Genomic DNA, 26849 nt, shown 5'->3' on the forward strand with positions numbered 1-26849 from the left:
CTTCTTTAGGAACTCCGAATCCGGATAGTGTTATTGATTCTCCTAGTTAAGTATGATGATTCTTGAACACAACTACTTATTGAGTCTTGGCCGTGGCCCAAAGCACTCTGTCTTCCAGTATTACCACCGGATACATACATGCCACAGACACATAATTGGGTGAACCTTTTCAGATTGTGACTCAGCTTTGCTAAAGTCCCCAATTAGAGGTGTCCAGGGTTCTTAAGCACACTCTTATTGCCTTGGATCACAACTTTATTTCTTTCTTTTTCTCTTTCTCCCCTTTTTTTTTCGTTTTTCTCCTTCTTTTTTTTTTTGTATTCACTGCTTTTTCTTGCTTCAAGAATCATTTTTATGATTTTTCAGATCCTCAGTAACATGTCTCCTTTTTTATCATTCTTTCAAGAGCCAACAACTTTAACATTCATGAACAACAAATTCAAAAGACATATGCACTGTTCAAGCATACATTCAGAGAACAAAAGTGTTGCCACCACATCAAACTAATTAAGCTAGTTTTAAAGATGAATTTGAAATCCTGTACTTCTTGTTCTTTTGTGATAAAAACAGTTTTCATTTAAGAAAGGTGATGGATTCATATTCACAGCTTTAAGGCATAGACACTAAGACACTAATGATCATAAGACACAAACATGGATAAACATAAAGCATAATTTTCGAAAAACAGAAAAATAAAGAACAAGGAAATCAAGGAACGGGTCCACCTTAGTGATGGCGGCTCTTCCTTCCTCTTGAAGGTCCTATGGAGTGCTTGAGCTCCTCAATGTCTCTTCCTTGTCTTTGTTGCTCATCTCTCATGATTCTTTGATCTTCTCTAATTTCATGGAGGAGGATGGCATGTTCTTGGTGCTCCACCCTTAGTTGTCCCATGTTGGAACTCAATTCTCCTAGGGAGGTGTTCAGTTGCTCCCAATAGTCTTGTGGAGGAAAGTGCATCCCTTGAGGTATCTCAGGGATCTCATGATGAGAGGGGTCTCTTGTTTGCTCCATCTTCTTCTTAGTGATGGGCTTGAGGTCATGCCTACTCAGTTGAACCGGCTTTGGATGCCATAAATGGTTATGGAAAAACAAAAAGCAATGCTTTTACCACACCAAACTTAAAAGGTTTGCTCGTCCTCGAGCAAAAGAAGAAAGAAGAGAGTAGAAGAAGAAGAAATGGGGGAGAGGGAGATGGCTTTGTGGTTCGGCCAAAAAAGGGGGAGAAGTGGTGGTTTATGAAGGATGGATGTGAGTGGTGAAGAGAAAGAGATGTTGAGGTGATTGGTGAATGGGTGAAGAAGAAGAGAGAGAGTGGTGGGGTTGGTGGGGATCCTGTGGGGTCCACAGATCCTGAGGTGTCAAGGAAAAGTCATCCCTGCACCAAATGGCATCAAAATCCACGTTTTGAGCCATTTCTGGCGTTAAACGCCGGGCTGGTGCCCATTTCTGGCGTTTAACGCCAGGTTCTAGCCCTTTTCTGGCGTTTAACGCCAGTCTGGTGCCCCTTTCTGGCGTTAAACGCCCAGAATGGTGCCAGACTGGGCGTTAAACGCCCAACTGCTACCCTCACTGGCGTTTAAACGCCAGTGAGTTCTTCCTCCAGGGTGTGCTTTTTTTCTTCCTGTTTTTCATTCTGTTTTTGCTTTTTCAATTGATTTTGTGACTTCTTATGATCATCAACCTACAAAAAAGATAAAATAACAAAAGAAAATAGTTAACTATAAAACATTGGGTTGCCTCCCAACAAGCGCTTCTTTAATGTCATTAGCTTGACAGAGGACTCTCATGGAGCCTCAGAAATGTTCAGAACCGTGTTGGAACCTCCCAACACCAAACTTAGAGTTTGAATGTGGGGGTTCAACACCAAACTTAGAGTTTGGTTGTGGCCTCCCAACACCAAACTTAGAGTTTGACTGTGGGGGCTCTGCTTGGCTCTGTTTTGAGAGAAGCTCTTCATGCTTCCTCTCCATGATGATAGAGGGATGTCCTTGGGCCTTAAACACCAAGGATTCTTCATTCACTTGAATGATCAACTCTCCTCTATCAACATCAATCACAGCCTTTGCTGTGGCTAGGAAGGGTCTGCCAAGGATGATGGATTCATCCATGCACTTCCCAGTCTCTAGGACTATGAAGTCAGTAGGGATGTAATGGTCCTCAATCTTCACCAAAACATTCTCTACAAGTCCATGAGCTTGTTTTCTTGAATTGTCTGCCATCTCTAATGAGATTCTTGCAGCTTGCACCTCAAAGATCCCTAATTTCTCCATTACAGAGAGGGGCATGAGGTTTACACTTGACCCTAAGTCACACAAGGCCTTCTTGAAGGTCATGGTGCCTATGGTACAAGGTATAGAAAACTTTCCAGGATCCTGCCTCTTTTGAGGCAGTTTCTGCCTAGACAAGTCATTCAGTTCTTTGGTGAGCAAGGGTGGTTCATCCTCCCAAGTCTCATTTCCAAATAACTTGTCATTCAGTTTCATGATTGCTCCAAGGTATTTAGCAACTTGCTCTTCAGTGACATACTCATCCTCTTCAGAGGAAGAATACTCATCAGAGCTCATGAATGGCAGAAGTAAGTCCAATGGAATCTCTATGGTCTCATTTTGAGCCTCAGATTCCCATTGTTCCTCATTGAGGAACTCAGAGGAGATTGGTACACGCCCACTGAGGTCTTCCTCAGTGGCGTCCTCCTCCTCTCTTTCCTCTCCATATTCGGCCATGTCTATGGCTTTGCACTCTCCTTTTGGATTTTCTTCTGTATTACTTGGGAGAGTGCTAGGAGGGAGTTTAGTAACTTTCTTGCTCAGCTGACCCACTTGTCCTTCCAAATTTCTGATGGAGGACCTTGTTTCATTCATGAAACTTTGAGTGGTTTTGATTAGATCAGAGACCATGGTTGCTAAGTCAGAGGTATTCTGCTTAGAGCTCTCTGTCTGTTGCTGAGAAGATGATGGAAAAGGTTTACCATTGTTAAACCTGTTTCTTCCACCATTATTATTGAAACCTTGTTGAGGTCTCTCTTGATTCTTCCATGAGAGATTTGGGTGATTTCTCCATGAAGAATTATAGGTGTTTCCATAGGGTTCTCCTAGGTAATTCACCTCTTCCATTGAAGGGTTCTCAGGATCATAGGCTTCTTCCTCAGATGAAGCTTCCTTAGTACTGCTTGGTGCATTTTGCATTCCAGACAGACTTTGAGAAATCAAATTGACTTGTTGAGTCAATATCTTGTTCTGAGCCAAAATGGCATTCAGAGTATCAATCTCAAGAACTCCTTTCTTCTGACTAGTCCCATTGTTCACAGGATTCCTTTCAGAAGTGTACATGAATTGGTTATTTGCAACCATTTCAATCAGTTCTTGAGCCTCAGTAGGCGTCTTCTTCAGATGAAGAGATCCTCCAGCAGAGCTATCCAAAGACATCTTGGATAGTTCAGAGAGACCATCATAGAAAATACCTATGATGCTCCATTCAGAAAGCATGTCTGAAGGACATCTTCTGATTAATTGTTTGTATCTTTCCCAAGCTTCATAGAGGGATTCTCCATCCTTCTGTCTGAAGGTTTGGACTTCCACTCTAAGCTTACTCCATCTTTGTGGTGGAAAGAACTTTGCCAAGAAGGCATTGACTAGCTTTTCCCAAGAGTCCAGGCTTTCCTTAGGTTGAGAATCCAACCATATTCTAGCTCTGTCTCTTACAGCAAAAGGGAATAGCATCAGTCTATAGACCTCAGGGTTAACCCCATTAGTCTTGACTGTGTCACAGATTTGCAAGAATTCAGCTAAAAACTGATGAGGATCTTCCATTGGAAGTCCATGGAACTTGCAATTCTGTTGCATTAGAGAAACTAATTGAGGCTTAAGCTCAAAGTTGTTTGCTCCAATGGCAGGGATAGAGATGCTTCTCCCGTAGAAATCAGGAGTAGGTGCAGTGAAGTCACCCAGCACCTTCCTTGCATTGTTGGCATTGTTGTTGTTTTCGGCTGCCATGTGTTCTTCTTCCTTGAAGAATTCGGTCAGGTCCTCTAAAGAGAGTTGTGCCTTAGCTTCTCTTAGCTTTCGCTTCAAGGTCCTCTCAGGTTCAGGGTCAGCTTCAACAAAAATGCCTTTGTCTTTGTTCCTGCTCATATAAAAGAGAAGAGAACAAGAAAATATGGAATCCTCTATGTTACAGTATAGAGATTCCTTGAGGTGTTAGAGGAAGAAAAATGGAAGACAGAAGTAGAAAATTCGAACTTATCAAAGAAGATGGAGTTCGAATTTTGCATTAAGGAATAGAGTTAGTCCAAAAATAGAAGGATGTGAGAAGAAGGGAAGTAATTTTCGAAAATTTAAGTAAAAGATTTTGAAAACATTTTGAAAAACACTAAAAAAAACTAAGAATAGAAAAAGAATCAAGTGATTTTTGAAAAAGATTTGGAATTAGAAATTAAAAAGATTTGATTGAAAACTTATTTTGAAAAAGATGTGATTGAAAAATTTTGGTTTTAAAAAGATATGATTGAAAAGATATGATTTGAAAACAATTTTAAAAGATATGATTTGAAAACAATTTTAGAAGATATGATTTGAAAACAATTTTTAAAAAGATTTGATTTTAAAAATTAATGACTTGCCTAACAAGAAAAGATATGATTCAAACATAAAACCTTCCTTAACAGAAAAGGCAAAAAATGTTCAATCAAATCATTAATTGTTAGTAAGTATCTTTGAAAAAGGAAAGAAATTGATTTTGAAAACATTTGATTGAAAAGATATGATTTGAAAAAGATTTGATTTTGAAAAACTTTGAAAACTTGAAAAAAAATTGATTTTGAAAACAAAAATCTTCCCCCTTTGCCATCCTGGCGTTAAACGCCCAGAATGGTGCACATTCTGGCGTTTAACGCCCAAACTACTACCCTTTTGGGCGTTAAACGCCCAGCCAGGCACCCTGGCTGGCGTTTAAACGCCAGTCTGTCTTCTTCACTGGGCATTTTTGAATGCCCAGCTTTTTCTGTGTGATTCCTCTGCAGTATGTTCTGAATCTTCAATTCTCTGTATTATTGACTTGAAAAGACACAAATTAAAAATATTTTTGGATTTTTAATAATGAGGAATAATCAAAATGCAACTAAAATCAAATAACAATGCATGCAAGACACCAAACTTAGCAGTTTGTATATATGGGAAACAACAAAACACTCAAGTCAATAGAATTCAAAGATCAAAACAAGAAAATCATCAAGAACAACTTGAAGATTAATGAGGACACATGCATGAATGCAATAAGAACAGAAACATGCAATTGATACTAAACTTAAGATGAGACTCTAGACTCAAACAAGACATATTTTTGGATTTCATGATTTTGTAATTTTTTTTTTGTGCTTTTTCGAAAATTAAGTGAAAAGGAAAATAAAGGTATCAAAATTCTTAATGAGAATTCCAGGAATCATGCAATGTTAGTCTAAAGCTTTAGTCTAAAGGAATTAGACATAGCTAGCTAAGCTTCAGCAAGACATTGCATTCAAGAGCTAAATTGATGAGGATCAATCAGCTTTGGTGATGATAAGAACATCACCTTGAAACACTAGAATTCGTTCTTAAGAACTCTGAAAAAAAATAAATACCTAATCTAAGCAACAAGATGAACAGTCAGTTGTCCATACACAAGAACAATCCCCGGCAACGGCGCCAAAAACTTGGTGCACGAAATTGTGAACAATACAACTTCGCACAACTAACCAGCAAGTGCACTGGGTCGTCCAAGTAATACCTTACGTGAGTAAGGGTCGATCCCACGGAGATTGGTGGTATGAAGCAAGCTATGGTCATCTTGTAAATCTCAGTCAGGCAGACTCAAATGGGTATGGTGATGAACGAAAATAACACAAAGATAAAGATAGTGATACTTATGTATATCATTGGTGTAAGAGCTTCAGACAAGCGTATGAAGATGCCTTCCCTTCCGTCTCTCTGCTTTCCTACTGTCTTCATCCAATCCTTCTTACTCCTTTCCATGGCAAGCTCGTGTAGGGTTTCACTGTTGTCAGCAGCTACCTCCCATCCGCGCAGTGAAAGCTAATGCACACACTCTGTCACAGTGCTGCCAATCACCGGTTTGGTTCCCTCCCCTACCGGAATAGAATAACTCTTTTGCGTCTGTCACTAACGCCCAGTAGGTTATAGGTTTGAAGCACGTCACAGTCATTCAATCATTGAATCCTACTCAGAATACCACAGACAAGGTTTAGACCTTCCGGATTCTCTTGAATGCCGCCATCAGGTCCTGCCTATACCACGAAGATTCCGAAGAATCCAAGAGATATTCACTAAGCCTCGGATGCTTGTAGAACAAGAATGGTTTTCAGTCACCTTGTTCATGGGTGAGAATGGTGATGGGCGTCAATCATCACCTTCATCAAGTTGAAGAACAAGTGATATCTTGGTAAAAGAACAAGCGGAATTGAATAGAAGAACAATAGTAATTGCATTAATACTCGAGGTACAGCAGAGCTCCACACCTTAATCTATGGTGTGTAGAAACTCCACCGTTGAAAATACACAAGAACAAGGTCTAGGCATGGCCGTGAGGCCAGCCCTCAAATGATCTAAGAACTAGATGTCCAAAGATAATAATACAATAGTAAAAGGTCCTACTTATAGAAAACTGGTAGCCTAGGGTGTACAGAGATGAGTAAATGTCATAAAAATCCACTTCCGGGCCCACTTGGTGTGTGTTTGGGCTGAGCAATGAAGAAATTTCGTGTAGAGACTCTCCTTGGAGTTAAACGCCAGCTTTAGTGCCAGTTTGGGCGTTTAACTCCCAATTAGGTGCCAGTTCCGGCGTTTAACGCTGGAATTTCTTGAGGTGACTTTGAACGCCGGTTTGGGCCATCAAATCTTGGGCAAAGTATGGACTATTATATATTGCTGGAAAGCCCAGGAAGTCTACTTTCCAATGCCGTTGAGAGCGCGCCAATTGGGCTTCTGTAGCTCCAGAAAATCTACTTCGAGTGCAGGGAGGTCAGAATCCAATAGCATCTGCAGTCCTTTTGAGTCTCTGGATCAGATTTTTGCTCAGGTCCCTCAATTTCAGCCAGAAAATACCTGAAATCACAGAAAAACACACAAACTCATAGTAAAGTCCAGAAAAGTGAATTTTAACTAAAAACTAATAAAAATATACTAAAAACTAACTAGATCATATCAAAAACATACTAAAAACAATGCCAAAAAGTATACAAATCATCCGCTCATCAGAGTCCTTTCAGGTTCTGGATCAATTTCAACAAGAGTGCCTTTATCCCTGTTCCTGCTCATATGAAAGAGAAGAAAACAAGAAAAGAAAGAGGAATCCTCTATGTCACAGTATAGAGATTCCTTTATGTTAGTAGAAAAAGAAAGGGGTAGAGGAATGAAGAAGGAGGTTCGGATGTTAGATGAAGAGAGGTGAAGAGAAGTGTTAGTAATTAAATAATTAAATAGAAGAAGAAAAGAGAAGAGGGATTTCGAAAATAATTTTGAAAAAGAGTTAGTGATTTTCGAAAATTAGAGATAAATTGTAATTAAAATTAAACATGAAACAATTAATTAATAAAAAAGAACTTTTGAAAAAGAGAGAGATATTTTCGAAAAAAATAGAGAGGGAAAAGTAGTTAGGTGGTTTTGAAAAAGATAAGAAACAAGCAAAAAGTTAGTTAGTTGATTGAAAAAGATTTGAAATCAAATTTGAAAAAGATAAGAAGATAGCAAATTAGATAAGATATTTTGAAATCAAAAAAATAAAATTTTTGAAAAAGATAAAATAAAAGATAAAAAGATTTAATTCAAAAATTTTGAAATTATTTACTTCACTAACAAGAAACTACAAGACAAGATTCTTAGAACTTAAAGATTGAACCTTTCTTAACAAGAAAGTAACAAACTTCAAATTTTTGAACCAATCACATTAATTATTAGTGAATTTTCGAAAATTACATATAAAGATAAGAAAAAGATTTTGAAAACATTTTGAAAAAGATTTTTGAAATTTTCGAAAAATAATAAAAAAAATTGAAAAAGATATGATTTTTGAAAAAGATTTTGAAAAGATAAGATTTTTAAAATTGAAATTTTGACTTGACTTGTAAGAAACAACTAATTTTGAAAATTTTTGACCAAGTCAACCCAAAATTTCGAAATTTTGGAGGGAAATAAGGAAAAGATATTTTTGATTTTTGAATTTTTAGTTATGAAAGAGAAAAACAGCAAAAACACCTTATGCATGAAATTTTTAGATCAAAACCATGAATGCATGCAAGAATGCTATGAATGTCAAGATGAACACCAAGAACACTTTGAAGATCATGATGAACATCAAGAACATAATTTTGAAAAATTTTTAATGCAAAGAAAACATGCAAGACACCAAACTTAGAAATTTTTAATGCTTGAAAAATATGAATGCAAAAATGCTCATGAAAAACAAGAAAAGACACAAAACAAGAAATCATCAAGATCAAACAAGAAGACTTGTCAAGAACAACTTGAAGATCATGAAGAACACTATGAATGCATGGATTTTCGAAAAAATACAAGAAAAATTTTAAAAGCATGCAATTGACACCAAACTTAAAAATTGACTCAAGACTCAAACAAGAAACACAAGATATTTTTTATTTTTATTATTTTCTAATTTTTTTGGATTTTTATTAATTATTTTCGAAAATAATGTGAGGAAAAACGAAAAATAAAAGAAAAATTTTTGAAAAAGATTTTTGAAAAGAAAAGTACCTAATCTGAGCAACAAGATGAACCGTCAGTTGTCCATACTCGAACAATCCCCGGCAACGGCGCCAAAAACTTGGTGGACGAAATTGTGATCACATGTTATTTGTTTATAAAGGATGTTTACTCTTAGGGCACTGTTTATTTTCTTCACAACTCCGTTCAACTAACCAGCAAGTGTACTGGGTCGTCCAAGTAATAACCTTACGTGAGTAAGGGTCGAATCCACAGAGATTGTTGGCATGAAGCAAGCTATGGTCACCTTGCAAATCTCAGTTAGGCAGATTAAAAAGGTAATTGTGATTATTGGATTGTAAATAAAAAGGAATAATAAAAGGGATAGAAATACTTATGCAGATTCATTAGTAGAGGTATCAGTTAAGTATATGCAGATGCTGTATGGCTCAAGGACGCCTGCTTTCCTACTGCTTCCACTCAATCCTTCTTACTCCTTTCCATGGCAAGCTTTGTATAGGGGTTCACCATCAACTGTGGCTACTTTCATCCTCACAGGGAAATATCCTATGCGGCTGTCACTCGCACAGCTAACCAGTCTGGAGGCATCACCCATGGTTGATAACTACATCCCATCCTCGCAGTGAAAGCTAATGCTCACGCACTCTGTCACAGTACGGCCAATCACCGGTTGGTTCCCTCCCCTACTGGAATAGAATCCCTCTTTTGCGTCTGTCACTAACGCCCAGCAGGTTACAGGTTTGAAGCACGTCACAGTCATTCATTACCGGAATCCTATTCGGAACACCACAGACAAGGTGAGACTTTCCGGATTCCCAGGATCCTACTCGGAATACCACAGACAAGGTGAGACTTTCCGGATCCTCATAAATGCCGCCATCTATCTAGCTTATACCACAAAGATTCTGTTGGGGAATCTAAGAGATACACATTCAAGCCTTGTTGCATGTAGAACGGAAGTGGTTGTCAATCACGCGCGTTCATCAGTGAGAATAGTGATGAGGGTTATCTAACTCATCACATTCATCATGTTCTTGGGTACGAATGAATATCTTGGAATAAGAATAAGATAGAGATTTGAATAAAAGAAAATAGAACTTCATTAATCTTTGAGGTACAGCAGAGCTCCACACCCTTAATCTATGGTGTGCAGAAACTCCACCGTTGAAAATACATAAGTGAAAGAGGTCCAGGCATGGCCGAATGGCCAGCCCTCTCCATGATCAAGTGACCGAATGATTAAAGACTTAAAGTGGTCAAAAGATATCTAATACAATAGTTAAATGTCCTATATATACTAGACTAGCTACTAGGGTTTACATGAGTAAGTAATTGATGCATAAATCCACTTCCGGGACCCACTTGGTGTGTGCTTGGGCTGAGCTTGATCAATACACGAGCAGAGGCTTCTCTTGGAGTTGAACTCTGAGTTATGACGTGTTTTGGGCGTTCAACTCCGGATAATGACGTTTTTCTGGCGTTTAACTCCAGACAGCAGCGTGTACTTGGCGTTCAACGCCAAGTTACGTCGTCATTCTTCGAATAAAGTATGGACTATTATATATTGCTGGAAAGCCTGGATGTCTACTTTCCAACGCCGTTGAGAGCGCGCCATTTGGAGTTCTGTAGCTCCAGAAAATCCATTTCGAGTGCAGGGAGGTCAGAATCCAACAGCATCAGCAGTCCTTTTGTCAGCCTTTTTCAGAGTTTTGCTCAGATCCCTCAATTTCAGTCAGAATTTACCTGAAATCACAGAAAAACACACAAACTCATAGTAAAGTCCAGAAATGTGAATTTAACATAAAAACTAATGAAAACATCCCTAAAAGTAGCTTGAACTTACTAAAAACTACCTAAAAACAATGCCAAAAAGCGTATAAATTATCCGCTCATCAGATATCACTACCACCGTCGCCGCTGCTATTGACAGAAAGAGATCTGAGAGAGGAAAAGGAAGAGAAGCTGTGTCGTCGCTGCTCCACGCCTCGCCGCCACCGTTGCACCGTCATCAAACCTTGGAGGCAGACCATGCCGCCGAACCGTCCTTGAGCCGCCGTTGAGCAACCGAACCGCGAGGAGAGGAAGACGCGCGGGAAAGAGAGGACCACGACTAGTCCAGCCGCCGTCCAGTCACCGTTCCTTCGTCACCACCGCAGCTGGGTCACTGGGAGAAGGAGAACCCGACACGAAGAGGGTGAAGAGCCACTGTGGTTCGTTGCTCCCAGCTCGCTTTCACCACTGCTTGTGCGCCGTTCTATTCACTGCGACCGAGGATCCCATCGCCGTCGGATCTGTCACATTGCCGTTGAGGGAGCTCGTCACCGCCGTGCTTCCATCAGCGCCGTGGATTTGCCTCGTCGTCAAAGTCATGTCACCGTTGCGAACCGCCGCCGTTCTGACTATTGGAAGCTGCCATCGAGCCTTTGCCTTCTTGGTGAGCATTTTTATTTCCAGAACCTTTGAAAATTAGTATTTCAATATAGGTTGTTAGATATTCAGAGCTGTTGATACCTTAGAGATTCGGTTCTGGTGATCGCATGTCAAAAATTAAGGTTGTTGCTGAGCCACTGAAGCCCCTGGCTGTTGTTAGAGCTGCTGCCGATTAAGTTTGGGGTGGCAGGCTTGTCATCCTTTTATTCCAGTAAGTGTCTCTATCCCGAGATCCTCGCCTTTGGTTTTTTTATATGTGTTATGAGGTTTCCACGATATTGATGTTTTAGGGATTAGAAACCGAGGTCGCACGTCACATTTGAGGTTGTTCTGCTTTTGAGGAAGCAAGCAGAGCTGAGGTTTCAGTTGCATTGATTTCGGGTCGAGAGGAGAGAATTTCTTGAGGCATTTGGATTGTGGTTTGAACGTGTCGAGGTAGGGGTCTTTTCAAAGAATTTAATTTTATGATTTGGAGTTGTTATAAATGGATATTAATGTGATAAATGTACTTTTGGTGATTGTATAAGCCTTATGTGTTGCTGGGCTGTTTTGTGATGAACGTATTTATGGTTGGATTGGATTTTTGTTTGATTTGGTTATATGGTTGGTTGCTGAAATATTTCATTACAATTTTGGAAAACAAGTTGGTTCATTGAAAATGGATTGAGTTTGGATTTGATTTCTTGAATTATAAGAAGGATATGAATTTTCAAAATTAGTCTAATTTTAAACTGATTTGATTTTGAACCCGTGGAAGGGATTGTATACTGGTTTGGTTGGGACCCGAAACGGGTGGCAAAGTCCAAGTTTTAGGGAAGATGTTGCCGAAATTTTATGAAATTCAAGATTTTGTTTTCAAATATGATTTGGAAAAGGATTGGGTTCGAGAGGTTCTATTGTTTGGTTCTTGATTTATTAAGAAACAGATGATTCAAGTTTAATCTTTTAAGGAAAGCTTAGTTTTAAGTTTGATTTAAACATGATGGGACCTATATTTTGCAGTTTGGTCAAAGAAGTACCTTTGGAGGATTTTTAGTGGATTTTAAAGAAAATTAAACTTTGATTACTTAATTTCGCATTGCTTTTGAAGTATTCTTTAAATTTTAACTAAACAAATTTGAGCCTTTGGGAAAGTTTCCGATTTAAGAATGAAAAGAAATTGGGTTTTTGGACTTACATAATGTTGGTTTGAAACTGGTTCGAAACTTTTGGCCTACATGCCTTGGTTTTGGTTTTAAGTCTCTATTTTAAATGATTTCAATTTTAGTAATTATGATTCTGAGGATTTCTAAAGAGTTTAAGAAGTGAAGCAGGTTATTCTTCCCTAGAGTCTTGTGTCTTCTCAAAGAAAGTTCCGTTTTAAGGTGATGATTAAAAGTCTCTTGGAAGTTTTGTAAAATGTTATATTAAGTGACTAAGATTTGAAAGAGAATTGATTTTGAGGAAAAGTTGAATTATGAGTTTGAAGAGATTTGAGAAATAGAAAGTGACTTATGGCTTGAATAATGATTGGTTTGATATGAATTGTTAATGAAATGCGGAAATGATGATGGATGAATTATTATGAATAAATATATGTGGCTTCCGCACGCTTATCTGAGATACGAGTTTTCCTGGGTAAAGTACCATGGCTTGCCACCACGTGTTCCAGGTTGAATTTCGATACTCTGTTGACCTTATGTCGTAAGGGTGACCGGGCACGTATAAATTCCCGGGTATGGATAGCCCCCAGTGAGTGATTTGAATGATGTATGAATGTAAAATCTATGCATAGACTCATGGAGATGCGCGACAGGGGACAGTCTAAGGACAATTCAGACTTGTCGGGTTGGCTGGATAACCAACAGATGAGCCTCACCAACCATAGGACAGGCATACATCATATGCATTTATATGACATTGTTTGGGTGTGCATATTGTACTTGGTTTGCATATGTGAATAGTTATGTTTAATTGCTAATTGCTCAACTTGATATAACTGCTTGATTGTGTTTGAACCTTCTTACTTGTGTTTGTGACTGAAAATTGGTTATTGATTGAGTTGCTTGGGCCTAGGGCCGTGGGTGATTATGAGATGAGTTGAAAACTGTGTTGGGTTTGAGCTTTTAGGTTAGAAAAGTATGAAAAACTAAACTGGTTCAGCATAGACTTAATGAACCTATGCTTGGAATAGTTTGGTCATTCATGCTATCTAGGAAAAATTTTAAAAAGGCTTTTAGATTTTTGAGAAATTAACAGCTTTTCCTTTTAGAAAGGATTTCATATTTTGAAGGTTAAATCTTTGGTTTTGAAAAGAAGCATGAGCCAGTTATTAATCACTGTACTTTAAAAACGGTTTTATTTTCGTATCTTATTATAGCAATTCTGTAACCCTATAGTGAGAACCCTTTCGAGGACGATGTTCTCACTCCCCTACAGTTTTTTCCCCTTTTCAAGATATGGACGACGAAGCTTCAGAAGAGTTATATTCGTTTTTCTGTTTATTCGACATTATTTTGTATTATCTTAGTTTTATTTTTCCGTCGCCTTTATCTCTAGCAATTTTCGCAAGAGGGATAGGAGTTTCGATGTGTGAAGTTTTTATATTGGTATGATGTATATATATATATATATATATATGTATCTTTTGCAAGTATTGTGGGTTGTATTGTAAATGTGGTTGTATGTTATCAGATAAGAAGTCTCTTGAGCGGTTATACGGTTTAAATTTTTAAACAGGCTCATATTTTAGTATTAAATATTTTAAAAGACATCGTAATACCCGAGCTAATAAAGTGGCGCAGCCGAAAGCGTGATATTTTGATAGTTAGGGTGTTACATGGACCAGCAATAGGAGAATCACCAGCACCAGAGGTTGAATGGGGAGGGTCAGAGGGAACCACTCGAACTTGGAGAGTTGGTTAACTTTCCTCGACCCAGTAGTGTCCACGATCGGCTTCTTTAGAGAAGCTTGAGAAGATCCTTCCCCAGCAGCCTTGGCCAAAATATTCTGAGCAGCAGTCGCCTTCTTGGCCTTACGAACATGTTCCATTGAATCTGTAGACTTCACCATCTCTGAAACAAGGAAAACAGCAAAATCAAGTCACAAGAAAGAAAGGTATAGATCGGCAAAACAAACAAGTAAACAAAGAAGAACTGAAAAGAAGTCGGCAACTACCCAATTCAGCTCGAAGAAGGGAAGGATCCCCCAAGAACTTCTTCATATCGAGATGAGGAGGGTTCCCCTAATTCTCCTCTAATACATGCACAAAGGCCTGCTCAACCTCATGCAGACTTTCCCAGGAATATCTGGTCACTACTACATCCTTTTGCCAGCATAGAGGGAAGGCAGGTTCATCATTCTCATGCAAAAAGAAGGGCCGAGCTCCCTCAACACCTCGGACCTTGAAGTAGTAGTTCTTAAAATGCCTAAAAGATTCATCATACATGGAGAACACTTTCTTTCCTTGGGAAGCTCGGAAAGAAATCCAGGAAGCTTTTTTCTTAGCTACCCTAGGTTTGGTCAGAACAAAAAGATAAAGGAAGAGGGCTTGAGAATGTTGGACATCTAGTTCTTGACACAACAATTGAAATATTTTTATGAAACTCCATGAGTTCGGATTGAGTTGAGAAGGAGCTACATTACAGGCCCACAACAAGCCGGTTTCAAAAGGGGTAAAGGGAATGGTGATATTCAGTTGGCTAAAGAAGTAGTCATAGGCATAGAAGAAAGGCCGCTCTCTCTTTGTCAAAGAAGGAAAGCTAACCCTCTCCTCGGGATCGGGAAACACCAGCTCGTAATTTTTCTCTTGATCCCTATCACTACAAATCCTATGATGCCTCCTAAGACGCACACAATATTTAGAATCAACTACAGAGATGCACATTAAAACAATAGAATCCAGCCAGTCAGACATGCCCTCCGGAACCTTAGTAGACATTGCGACAATGTTTTGGCGAGAAGACATAGGTCAACTATTCCTATAAAAAAGAAAAAGGGGAGGCTACCATCATACAACTCGGGAAAGCAGGGAAACAACTCGGACAACAAACATGCGAACATCAAGAATCAGAAATGACAATAAAAAAGGGAAACCCCAGGACTCACACCAAAGCCCAGGGGCACCCTTTGGAGGCAGCAACAAGACAAGAACCCGGAAGGGAGAGAATCGACAGTTTAAGCCCTAAAACACCTTCACACAGAAACGGCAAGAAAACCACCGTCATCAAATGAATCGCACGATCATCATAAAAAAGATACAACTTTTTTCAAACTAACAGTTACCATTCAAAGCTTCAAACATGGTTCAACCGAAAGATCTACGCATAAAAAAAGTCATAGGGACAAGCGATAAATAAAAAAACCCTAGAATGGCATCAAGGCACACATTACAAGCAACAATCAGGCACAACAACGCAGAAAGATTCAAACTTTCTAACACGAATCCAAACAAGGTCAAAACATTTAAGCACAAACAACACCAGCATGCAGAGAAAATAGTATGGAAAATAAAAAAAGAAAGAGAAGAAGAAAACTAACCTGCAGAGGAGAGAGGACAATAGCTGATCAAGGATTGAAGCAAACAACCAAAACGACACCTACAAACGCTTTTCGGGTAAAGAAAAGGGAGGCACGAAGATGCAAAAAATAGAAGGGTAAGGGCAAAGAAGAAATTGCAGCGAGCAAGGAGACGAGGAACTGAAAGAAGCTTTGAAATTCAAAAATAAGATACGAAGAGGGAAACAAAGGAAACGGCAAAGAGTCAATGAGTTTTTAACCTTCACACATTCCTAAGAAAAGCGTAAAATGCACGTTGTAATTAAAAAAGAAACGTTCCGCATTCAAAAGTCACTAAAGGGAAGGTCTATGAAGGTCAACGAAATGCTCGAGCTCGGCTTCTCCAAAAAGAGATCAAAAGTCCAAAAGGACATGACCTCGAAAAGAAAGACCGCGCTCAAGCAGGGGCACTGTTCATGCCCTGGGTCGAGCTGTACGACCCGGGCTGGTCAAAGATAAGTCGACCAACCTCTTCAAAGTCAGGCTCCCCGATCTGTTCTAAAAAGAGTTCGGCCAAATCGACTAAAAGGCCCAAACAGGGCCAAACGAAGGGACACATCCTAAATCTAAAGGCAGCAAAGCCTAAAGAAGGATGAGGTGGTTCCTCTTAATGATAAGATGACTTTACTCAAAGATAAGATAAGATAACTGTCTTATCTCCAGAAAGGTCACTCCACGCTATTATAAATACACTGGAGCACCCATGTATAACTCATACTCTGATTGTACAAAAAACCTGCCTAAAGCACGTGCTGACTTAAGCATCGGAGTCTCTTGCAGGTACCACCACCCTCCGGTGACGAAGGATTAGCAGCACCACCAAGTCCAACAAGTCAGACACGTCAGCTCCGACCACCACCGCAGATTTTGTCCGAGATCGACCTACAGTTTCAGGTAACCCTCGGAACAACAGTTTTGTCCAAACCTTTGGCAGAAGCTTCCTTAAACTCCTCAAATTTCTGCCTCAACTTTTCGAGCTACCCTCTAACTTGAGTTTCTTCCCAAAAATGTAGGAGCCTAACACTCTTCTCTCTTGTGGTGCATGATTAGCTACACCTTCTCCAGCATGGTTATGGACCTCTTCCTCTATTGTGACGTTCAGATCCTCCTTCAACTCTTCTTCTCTAGTTATTCCCTTACCTCTTGCTTTCCTCCTTAAGCTAAGGAAGGTTCTCTCCGGTTTACTGTCAAAAGAGGTTGAAACCCCTTTTCTACCTGTCATACAATTGGGAAACAAACAACAAATAGCAAGTAAGAATTTCACAGTTAATGAAAAAGTGTGGTTAGAGCAATTAAGGCAATTAATCAAACAGTTAGTGAGTCAGTGGATTAGTTTTGCTGGAAAGTAAAGAAATAGAAGAAAACAACTTAAAATTGCAGAAGGTAAAAGTAAACAACTGAAATTAAAATTGAATTAACAAAAGAAAAGAAAATTGCTCAATCTAGTTATCCTCCAATTTAGTAACTGTCAATACAAAACCAATCCCCAGTAACGGCGCCATAAACTTGATACACGAAAACTTGTCTCTCAACAAATTTCCTACCAGCAAGTGCACCAGATTGTCGTCAAGTAAAAACTCACTATAGAGTGAGGTCGAATCCCACAGGGATTGGTTGGTTGATCAACGTTAATTGGAGAGTTGTTCTAGTTGAGCTGAATCAGATTGAATTAAGGATTGCAGAATTTAAATTGGCGGGAAACTTAAAGTACAAGAAATGTAAATAACTAAAGGTAAATAACAAAAATTAAATGGCAGAAAGGAAGTTGCAGGAAATTAAAGTGCAGAAGCTTAAATTGCAAGAAATTAAATGGGAATGGGGTTGTTGAGCATCAAAGTAAATTGCAAAATTAAAAGAATGGGTAATATCAGAAGTGGAAAAGCTCATCGGGGTCAGGAGATGTGATAGTTCTTCAAATCAAATTCATGTTCATCTCTTCCTCAATCAATATATTCATTAATCTCCTTGGCAATCTTAAGTGATTAGATCCCAATTTCTTAGCAATTTAATCTCTCTAAGCATGAACAATTGCCCAATTCCTTGATTTAAGTGCTCATAGGAAGAGATGAAGGTTGGTCACTGATTATACCACACACATTCATAGATCAAAGTATTGATAGGATTACATGTCACTATATCCATCCAAACCCCAATCTAATCCAATGTGAGAAAGATTTCAAGCATGGTTATGTGATTTCTCTTCCAAGCTTTTCACAGAACCCAATTATATTCAATTTCTCTTCCAAGACAATTGAATTATTGAATGAATAACGAAATCTCTCTAGTAAATCAAGAGAAAAGATAGAAGAAGAAGAATGAAAACTAATATTGATTCATTGAATTACACAGAGCTCCCTAACCTAATGAAAGAGGGTTTAGTTCATCATAGCTTTATTCAAATTACAAAGAAAGAAAATGTGCAGAAAAGCAAAGGAAGTACAAAGAAGATTGTGGTATTTTCCCAATTGGGTTTCTCCCTATCTAACCTCCTTCTATCTTAAACTCTAAGCTATTTATACACTTTCTTCAATTGGTCTCCCAGTCTTGGATGTGGGCCTTGGCCTTTTGTTGAAGCAGATTCAAGTGGCTCGCCTTGGTGTTGAGGATGGACATTTGGTCAATTAACATTTCTGCTTTGCATTGTGCAAAAAATGAGTGTTGCTGGTAGTGATGTTTGCTTCAACATTGGGGATCCAACGTTACATTCAACGCTGCTGACTTGTGCGTACGCATGCTGCCTTGTGCGTGCGCACACCTTTAAGTTTTTCTTCCTGTGCGTACGGACATCATGTTGTGCGTATGTACACTAGGCTTTTTGGGCAGCTTGAATTTTGAAGAGCTATCAAAGACGTTGGACCAAGCGTTGGGGTGCAAACGTTTCTTCAAACGCTGGGACTTGTGCGTACGCAAACTTCCTTGTGCGTGCGCACAATTTCCCTTTTTCTCCTTGTGCGTGTGCACACCATGCTGTGCGTACGCACACATAGTACACTTCCCAACTCCATTTTTTTATCTTCTGTCACAAACGCTTGACCCAGCGTTGGGTTGGCAACATTGCCTCCAACGTTGCTTTTTGTGCGTGCGCACACTGCCTTGTGCGTGCGCACACTCTGAATTTTTCTTCTTGTGCGTACGCACACAAGGTGATTTTAACAAGTTCAGAATTGAATCCTCTTGAAGACGTTGGAGGTAACGTTGGTGATCCAACGCTCCCTCCAATGACGGCACCAGCAAGTTTAGATATTGCAGCCCTTTACCCCATGTTTGAGGCAACGTTGGTGAGCCAACTTGGCCACCAACGTTGCTTCCTTTTTTTCATTCCATGGCCATTTTCCTTGATTTTCTATGCTTCTCTTCACCTATCATCAACAAATATATGCATCAAAGCTTTGCTAGATTCATAAGAGTTTGCATCAATCTTAACACACAAGTAATTATAGCAAAAACTCATGAAAATACATCAAAGTAATCATGCTTGAATGAATCAAGGTATGTATGAAACTTCCATCCAAATACTTTCTTATTGCTCAAGAAAGTGCATAAAACCTAATAAAAATAAAGAAAAAGGCTAGTAAAACTAGCCTAAGATGCCTTGGCTTTGATGTCCAGCAATATTCATGTCCAGCAAGCCTCTCCAACATTTGATCCATGAAGGATAAGGGAAAATGGTCCTTCCTTGTAGCTTCATTGAGCTTCCTATAATCTATGCACATGAGCCATCCAGTTACTGTTCTTGTTGGTATCAATTTATTTCTTTCATTTGGCACAATAGTGATTCCTCCCCTTTTAGGAACTGATTGAATAGGACATACCCAGGGGCTATCTGAGATTGGGTAGATCACCCCTGCTTGCTACAGCTTCATGACCTCCTTTTGCCACAGCTTCATGACCTCCGGAAGAGTGATCTAAGGCCTTCTTTGACTCTTGTAACATACCTTCATAAAAAATGTGCAGCTGCACCCATTCATTGAACATGTCCGGAGGGCACTTCCTTGTTAGCTCCTTATATCTCTCCCATGCTTCATAGAGAGTTTCACCATCTTGTTGCCTGAATGTTTGGATCTCAGCCCTTAATCTGTTGACTCTTTGTGGAGGGTAAAATCTTGCCAAGAACTTGTTCACCACATCCTCCCAAGTTGTCAAACTCTCCTTAGGAAGGATTCTAGCCACTTTGTAGGTATCCGGTTGGACACCATTGGACTTCACTGTATCACAAATTCTCAAGAAAGTAGTGAGATGTTGATTGGGGTCTTCTTGGGCACTTGATGCGTGAGCATCTTGTCTATCTTTTTCTAGTGAATTTGCACTTAAATTGCTGAGTTTAACTAAGAATTAATTATATTTTAGCCAATATGGATGCTATTTTGAGTTCTGGGCAATTTTATTTATTTTAGGTAGCATTCGGCAGAATTTAATGGAGTTTCTGCAGCACAAGAATCAAAGGAGATGGTTGCGAGGATCGACGCGCACGCATGCCTGACGCGTGCGCGTGAATTGGAGGTATCCATGGCGACGTGTACGCATGACTGACGCATACGCATGATTTGAAGATTTGCTCCACAAAGCGTGCGCGTGACCGACGCGTCCGTGTGACTCGTGAAGAAGACCAGCGACGCGTACGCGTGACATGCGCCACGTGCAGAAAATGCAGGAAACGCTGAAAGGTGAATTCTGGGCCCTATTTTTAGCACCCAAGTTAGGTGTAGATCCAGTGAAGCCAAGTGGTCCCCACGCTATAAGACGCGGAGTAGTTAATTAATTCGAATTTAAATTCAAATCTTATCTTTTAGGAAAAGATATTATTTTTATTTTTAGATAAATTAGATTTTAAATCTATTAGGATTAGTTATAAATAAGAACTCTGTACATTTAGACATGGTACACAGATTGTTACCAGAACCCTTATTTTTCCTCTCTGAACCATGAGCAACTAATCCTTCATTGTTAAGGTTAGGAGCTCTGTCTATTTTCGTGGATTGATTCGTTTGATCTTTTTAATTTAATTCATGTCTTGATTTATATTTCAATAATTGTTTTCGTTCTTTATTTTATGAATATGGGTGGAACGGAAGTATGACCCATGTTCTAATTGAGTTCTTGTAAAACTTGGAAAAGCTCTTTACTTGAACAACAGCTTGAAAACATATTATACTGAATTTTTAATTGTTTGTATTTAACGGGATACGTGACATATAATCCCCTTATTTGTGGATAATTAGGATTCTTTTGGCATATAAACTAGACATTGACCATCACCCTCTAATTGGAATTAATTGACCAAGAAATTGGCAATTAATGAATTTTAGAGGAGACTAGGAAGGTCTAAGGAATTAGGATCTAGTCACATATAGTTTGTCATGAAATTAAATCTTGCATGATTAAATTAATTAGTAATAAAAGTTAATCCAGAAATTAGATAACTCTGAAACCTTAACTGCTTTCTCAAATATTTTATTCCCAACTCATTGCTGCTTGCTTTCTAAAATTTTTAAAGTATTGTTTAATGCTTTTTGAATATCTCTTATCCATATTTTATTCCCAATTTATTTAATTGTCTATACTTTTGATATTCTGAATTCGAACTTAAACCTTTTGAACATCTCAAAACCAATTTCTGCTTGCCTAACTAAGCCAATCAATCAATCATTGTTGCTTGATCCATCAATCCTCGTGGGATCGACCCTTACTCACGTAAGGTATTACTTGGTACGACCCGGTGCACTTGCCGGTTAGCACTCCCTCCAAATGAGCAATTATTTTGGACAAGGGTGATGAGTTGAGATTTTAATTCGAAATTATTGGCATGGATGGTTGGTTTTAGATTGCTGCTTCCATAATTTCCTGGGTTTGGGTTGATGTAAGAGCCTAAAACTCTTCTCTCCTGCCCAGCATGATTGGCTGTACCCTCTCTGGCATGATTATGCACCTCTTCCTCATGATGGTTCTCCATATCATTCTCCATATTCATATCTAAGTCCTCTTCTTCCTCTGCACCAACAACCTTCTTTCCTCTTGATTCCCTCCTTAGTCTAAGAAAGGTTCTCTTAGATTCACTATCAAAAGAGGTTGATGTTTCTCCTCTTCTACCTGTCATACACTCAACAAAGCAAACAACATCAAGTGGAGGAGTTACTCAAAAAAATTATGGTTAGAGTGGTTAAGGAAATTAATCAAACAGTTAGTGGAGTTAGTGGATTAGTTGAGCTGGGAAGTAAATGATCAAAGAAAAACAGCAAAAATTGCAGAAATTAACAGTAACAACTGGAATTGAAACTGATTAACAAAAGAAAAGAAAAATGCTCAATCTAGTTATCCTCCAATTTAATCATTGTCAATGCAAAATCAATCCCTGGCAACAGCGCCATAAACTTGATGCACGAAAATTTATCTCTCAACAAATTTTCTTCGGCAAGTATACCAAATTGTCATCAAGTAAAAACTCACAATAGAGTGAGGTCGAATCCCACAAAGATTTATTGGTTGAGCAACTTTAATTGGAGGAGTATTCTAGTTGAACTAAGTAGATTTGAATTTGGAAGTGCAGAAAATTAAATGGCGGAAAAAGTAAATAGCAAGGAAAGTAAATGGTGGAATGTAAATGGCAGAATGTAAAGAGCAGAAATTAAAGTGCAGAAAAATAAATGGGAATGTGGTGATTAAGCATAAAAGTAAACAACAGAAAGTAAAGAGAATGGGAAGATTAGAGATGGGGAGTTCATTGGGCTTAGGAGATGTTGCATTCTCCGGATCAAGTTCATTCTCATCTTTTCCTCAATCAATACATTCATTGATCTCCTTGGCAATCTTAGGTAATTGAATTCCAATTCCTTGGCAATCTAATCTCTCTAAGCTTGAACAATTGTCCAATTCCTTGATTTAATTGCTCATGGGAAGAGATGAAGTATGGTCACTGATTATACCACATGTATTTCTAAATCAAAGTATTGGTAGGATTATATGTCACTATATCCATCCAAATCCCAATCCGGTCCAACATGAGAAAGCATTTCTAGCATGATCTCCTCATTCCTCTTCCAAGGTTGAGAGGAGATCCAATTATGAATAGCCTCTCTTCCAAGACAACTACCCAATTGGATGAAGATTGAAAGCTTTCTAGCAAAATCAAGAGAAAATAAAGAATAAGAAGAATGAAAATTAATATTGATCCATTAAATTACAACAGAGCTCCCTAACCCAATAAAAAGGGGTTTAGTTTTTCATAGCTCAATTAAAATAGAAAAATGAAAAGGAAAGAAAGTACATGAACTAGAAAAAAAAAGTACAGAGAAAAGAGACTCAGGGTTTCCCCTTTCAGTCTTCCCAAAAGTGCAAAAATCCAAAAGTAAAAGTAAAAGTCCTTTAACTAACTTCCATTCTATCTATTTATACACTTTCTTCATTCAGTCTTTAAGTCTTTGGATGTGGGCTTTAGCCTTTGTTGAAGCTAGTTGGAAGTGGCCCTTAGTGACGTTGATGAGGACGTTTTCACATTAGCCTTCATACTCTGCATGGGTGCCATTTTGTATTAAAGTTGGAATTGATGTTGGAGTTCACGTTGGGGTTCAATGTTTGAGCACAAACGTTGGGTCAAACTTTGCAAAATAAGGCTGGGACGTTGGCCCTTAAGTTTGACCCAACGTTGGACTCGATGTTGGACCCAACGTTGGGCATCAACATTTGCTCATCCACACGTGTATGTCGCTGAAGAACTGAAGATTGATGGTTTAGAAGTTACAATAAATTCTCGTTGTAAATATAGTTTCTAAACCAAGCAATCAACCTTTCTTACAAACGTTTTGGTTGTCACAAGTAACAAACCCAATAAATTTATAAACCGAAGTATTCAAACCTCGGGTCGTCTTCTCAAAGAATTGCAGGGAAGTATTTTTTATTATTGGTTATGGAACACAGTGTTTTGGGTTTTGAAAAAAGGATTTTGAACAGGAGAAATGAATTGCAGGAATTAATAAATTAATAACTAATAAAACTCTTGGAAGGTATGAAAACTAGAAGTCCTATCCTAGTTATCCTTATCAATGGTGATGAGAATTATATTTTTTCTACCACTCAGTCAACCTCTAACTATGAAGGTAAGTTAAGTGGACAAATCAATTTAAAACCTAAAGTCCTAGTCAACTCCTAAAAAAAGACTAGAGTTATAGGAATCTAAATTAATCAGCAAAGATAACAATTATCAATCACGATGAGTTTGACAACTCAAGAGTCACCAATTAATCAACCAGAACCAAGAATATAGAAAGCTAAATTAAAATCATAAATATCTGGAATACCTCAAATTGAATGAAGATGTCAATTCTAACATGGAAAAGTTCATAAGCCAATTGGGCAGCATAAATCAAATACAAATAAAAGCTCCAGAGTAAACAAAAATAGAAGAGAAACATAAATTATTGAACCTGGTACGAAGAAACAATCCAAATGACTAAAAGAAATCCTAATCCTAAAACCTAAGAGGGAGGAGAGGACCTCTCTCTCTAAAAACTACATCTAAAATATGAAAAGTGTGTATTATGAATGAATGATTGAATCTGAAGTGATCATTTGATTCTCTGCATGTTCCCTGACTTTAATCTGTGTTTCTGGGCCGAAAACTGGGTTGAAATGCGGCCCAGAATCTGTGCCAGCGACTTCTGTAATTCTGCAGATTGCGCACGTCACACAGCCGCGTCGTCCACGCGTTCGCGTCACACAGCATTTTTCGTACCACGCGTGCGCGTCGACCACGCATTCGCGTCATTCGTGCAGCTTCCAATCCGCGCGGTCGCGTCAGGCTCGTGAACGCGTCACTCTGATTTCTTCCATTTCGCGCGGTCGCGTGAGCCATGCGACCATGTGACTTCTCGTTGGTCATCTCCTCAATTTCTTGTGTTCCTTCCATTTTTGCACGCTTCCTCTTCATTCTCTAAGCCATTCCTGCCCTATGAAGCCTGAAACACTTAACACACAGATCAAGGCATCGAATGGTTATAAGAGAGGATTAAGATTAGCTAAATTAAGACCAAAGAAGCATGTTTTCAATCATAGAACTAAACTAGGAAGGAATTGTAAAATCATGCAAATCATATGAATAAGTGGGTGAAAAGCTTGATAAAACCACTCAATTAAATACAATATAAACCATAAAATAGCGGTTTATCAACCTCCCCACACTTAAACATTAGCATGTCCTCATGCTAAGCTCAAGGAGATAAAATAAATGAGTAGGAAAAAGCAAGACTCGTGCAATGCAACCTATGAATGTGAATGCAACTATATGCTAAAATGATTCTACCTACTTGGTTAAAAATAAATAAGTTTTCCAAGACAAACATAAACCAAATTCCACTAATTCAAATCATACAATAAAAAGCAAGTAAACTTGTAGGAAGATAGCTTATGAAAGCAGGGAACATAGAATTAAGCACTGAACCCTTACTAGTAGTGTACATCATTCTAACTCTCAAGTGTCTAGGGTCAATTCTCTCAATTTTCTACTAATCTTGCTTTCTATAGCTTGCTTTTCATCTAACAATCAACAAAAAAATTTAATGCATCAATACACAATTCAAGAGGTCTTTTAAGGGTTGTAATGGGGTTAGGGTCAAGGTAGGATTGTATTTGGCCAAGTGGACTAAAATTTGAATCCATAATTAACATAAACTTTCCACCTAACTTAGGACAATCCATGTAATATAAAATCAATAACTACCCATTAACTGCGTTTTTCACATATTCATGCATCCTAAATTTGAGTACAGCACATATGCATTGATACCAACACTTACTTTGGGACATTTTGTCCCCTTTTATTAATTGCTCTTTTTCTTTTCTTTTTCACTCTTTTTTTTCTTTTCTTTATTATTTTTTCTATATATATATATATATATATATATATATATATATATATATATATATATATATATTCAATGCATATGAAAAAAGTATTGAATGCAATAATATGTGTTCACTATTATTTTGCACATTTTCACAAAAATATACAACACCCAATTACTCAAACCAAATATTTTCAAACCCAACTTTCCCATACTTAAATCATGAGCACTTTTACTAGTCTAAGCTAACCAAGGATTCAAATTAAGGACATTATTATTTTTCACTTAGAGTTAGTAATGAGCTAAAGTAAAGAACAAATGGGTAAATAGACTCAAATTGGTTTGCAAAGGATAGCAAAAGGGTAAGGCCATATGGGTATGTAAGCTTAGTGAAACAAGGCTTCAATCATATAAGTGCATGCATACATCAAACAATGAAAATATAGAATTAAGCAAGATAAAGATTACAATTTTAGAGAGAAAAATACACACCAAAAATAAAATATTGGTTGATAGAATGCAACCAATTCAAATAGGCTCAAAATCTCACTGGTTTTATGTGTTCGAGCTGTAAACCATGTTCCAAAATAATATTTCTTCAGACAAGTTTAAAAAAATTTTTCAATTTAAATTAGTGAAATATTATAAAAAGTTTCTTGAAAAAGAAAATATTACTTCAACCAAGTAATGGTAATATATTCACAAAATCAAACAAACATGCAATCAAACATGCAAATGCAACAATGAAAAACAAAAATTGGTGTTGAGAAGAAAGTAACTAACCCACGGAATAGCACAAACTCTTTTAATCAACAATTAACTTAAATAGCACCAAATGTCAACAATCAATGAGCAACAGGCAATAATCAAGAATCAACATCCATAAATCTACTACACTAAACTAGAATTAAGAATTAGACACTTTCAGCAATTTAATAATCATGAAACATGAAATACTTTTAGCTATTCAAACCTACAGCCCTAAAGTTATTAAACTAGAATCAATAATCAAACACTTTTAGCAATTCAATAATCAGGAAACATGACATAATTTCAATTATTCAAACCTACAATCCTAAATCCACTAAACTAGAATCAATAATCAGACAGTTTTAGCAATTCAATAATCAGGAAATATAGAAGACTTAAAGTGATATTTACCCCATGCTGCCATCAAACCAAATCATCAATCATATAATGGGAGGTGGTGATAAGGGGCATTAGTTGCCTCACTTCTGTGAGAAGACTCCGGGGCCACGGTTTCCATCGCTGGAGGCAGCATCACCGTGGTAGCGGGCTACTGAGCAGTTAGAGGCGGCG

The 26849-nt window shown here is 38.1% G+C and overlaps 1 non-coding gene across 1 annotated transcript; it reads left to right on the plus strand.

Moving 5' to 3' along the window:
* Positions 1–3479: 3479 nt before the first annotated feature.
* Positions 3480–3587, plus strand: LOC130958976 (small nucleolar RNA R71). The gene has a single exon (XR_009078073.1). It is a non-coding gene; the product is annotated as a small nucleolar RNA R71 (small nucleolar RNA).
* The last annotated feature ends 23262 nt before the right edge of the window (positions 3588–26849 follow it).

The sequence above is a fragment of the Arachis stenosperma genome, chromosome 10 (assembly GCF_014773155.1).
Source record: "Arachis stenosperma cultivar V10309 chromosome 10, arast.V10309.gnm1.PFL2, whole genome shotgun sequence".
Lineage (NCBI taxonomy): Eukaryota > Viridiplantae > Streptophyta > Magnoliopsida > Fabales > Fabaceae > Arachis > Arachis stenosperma.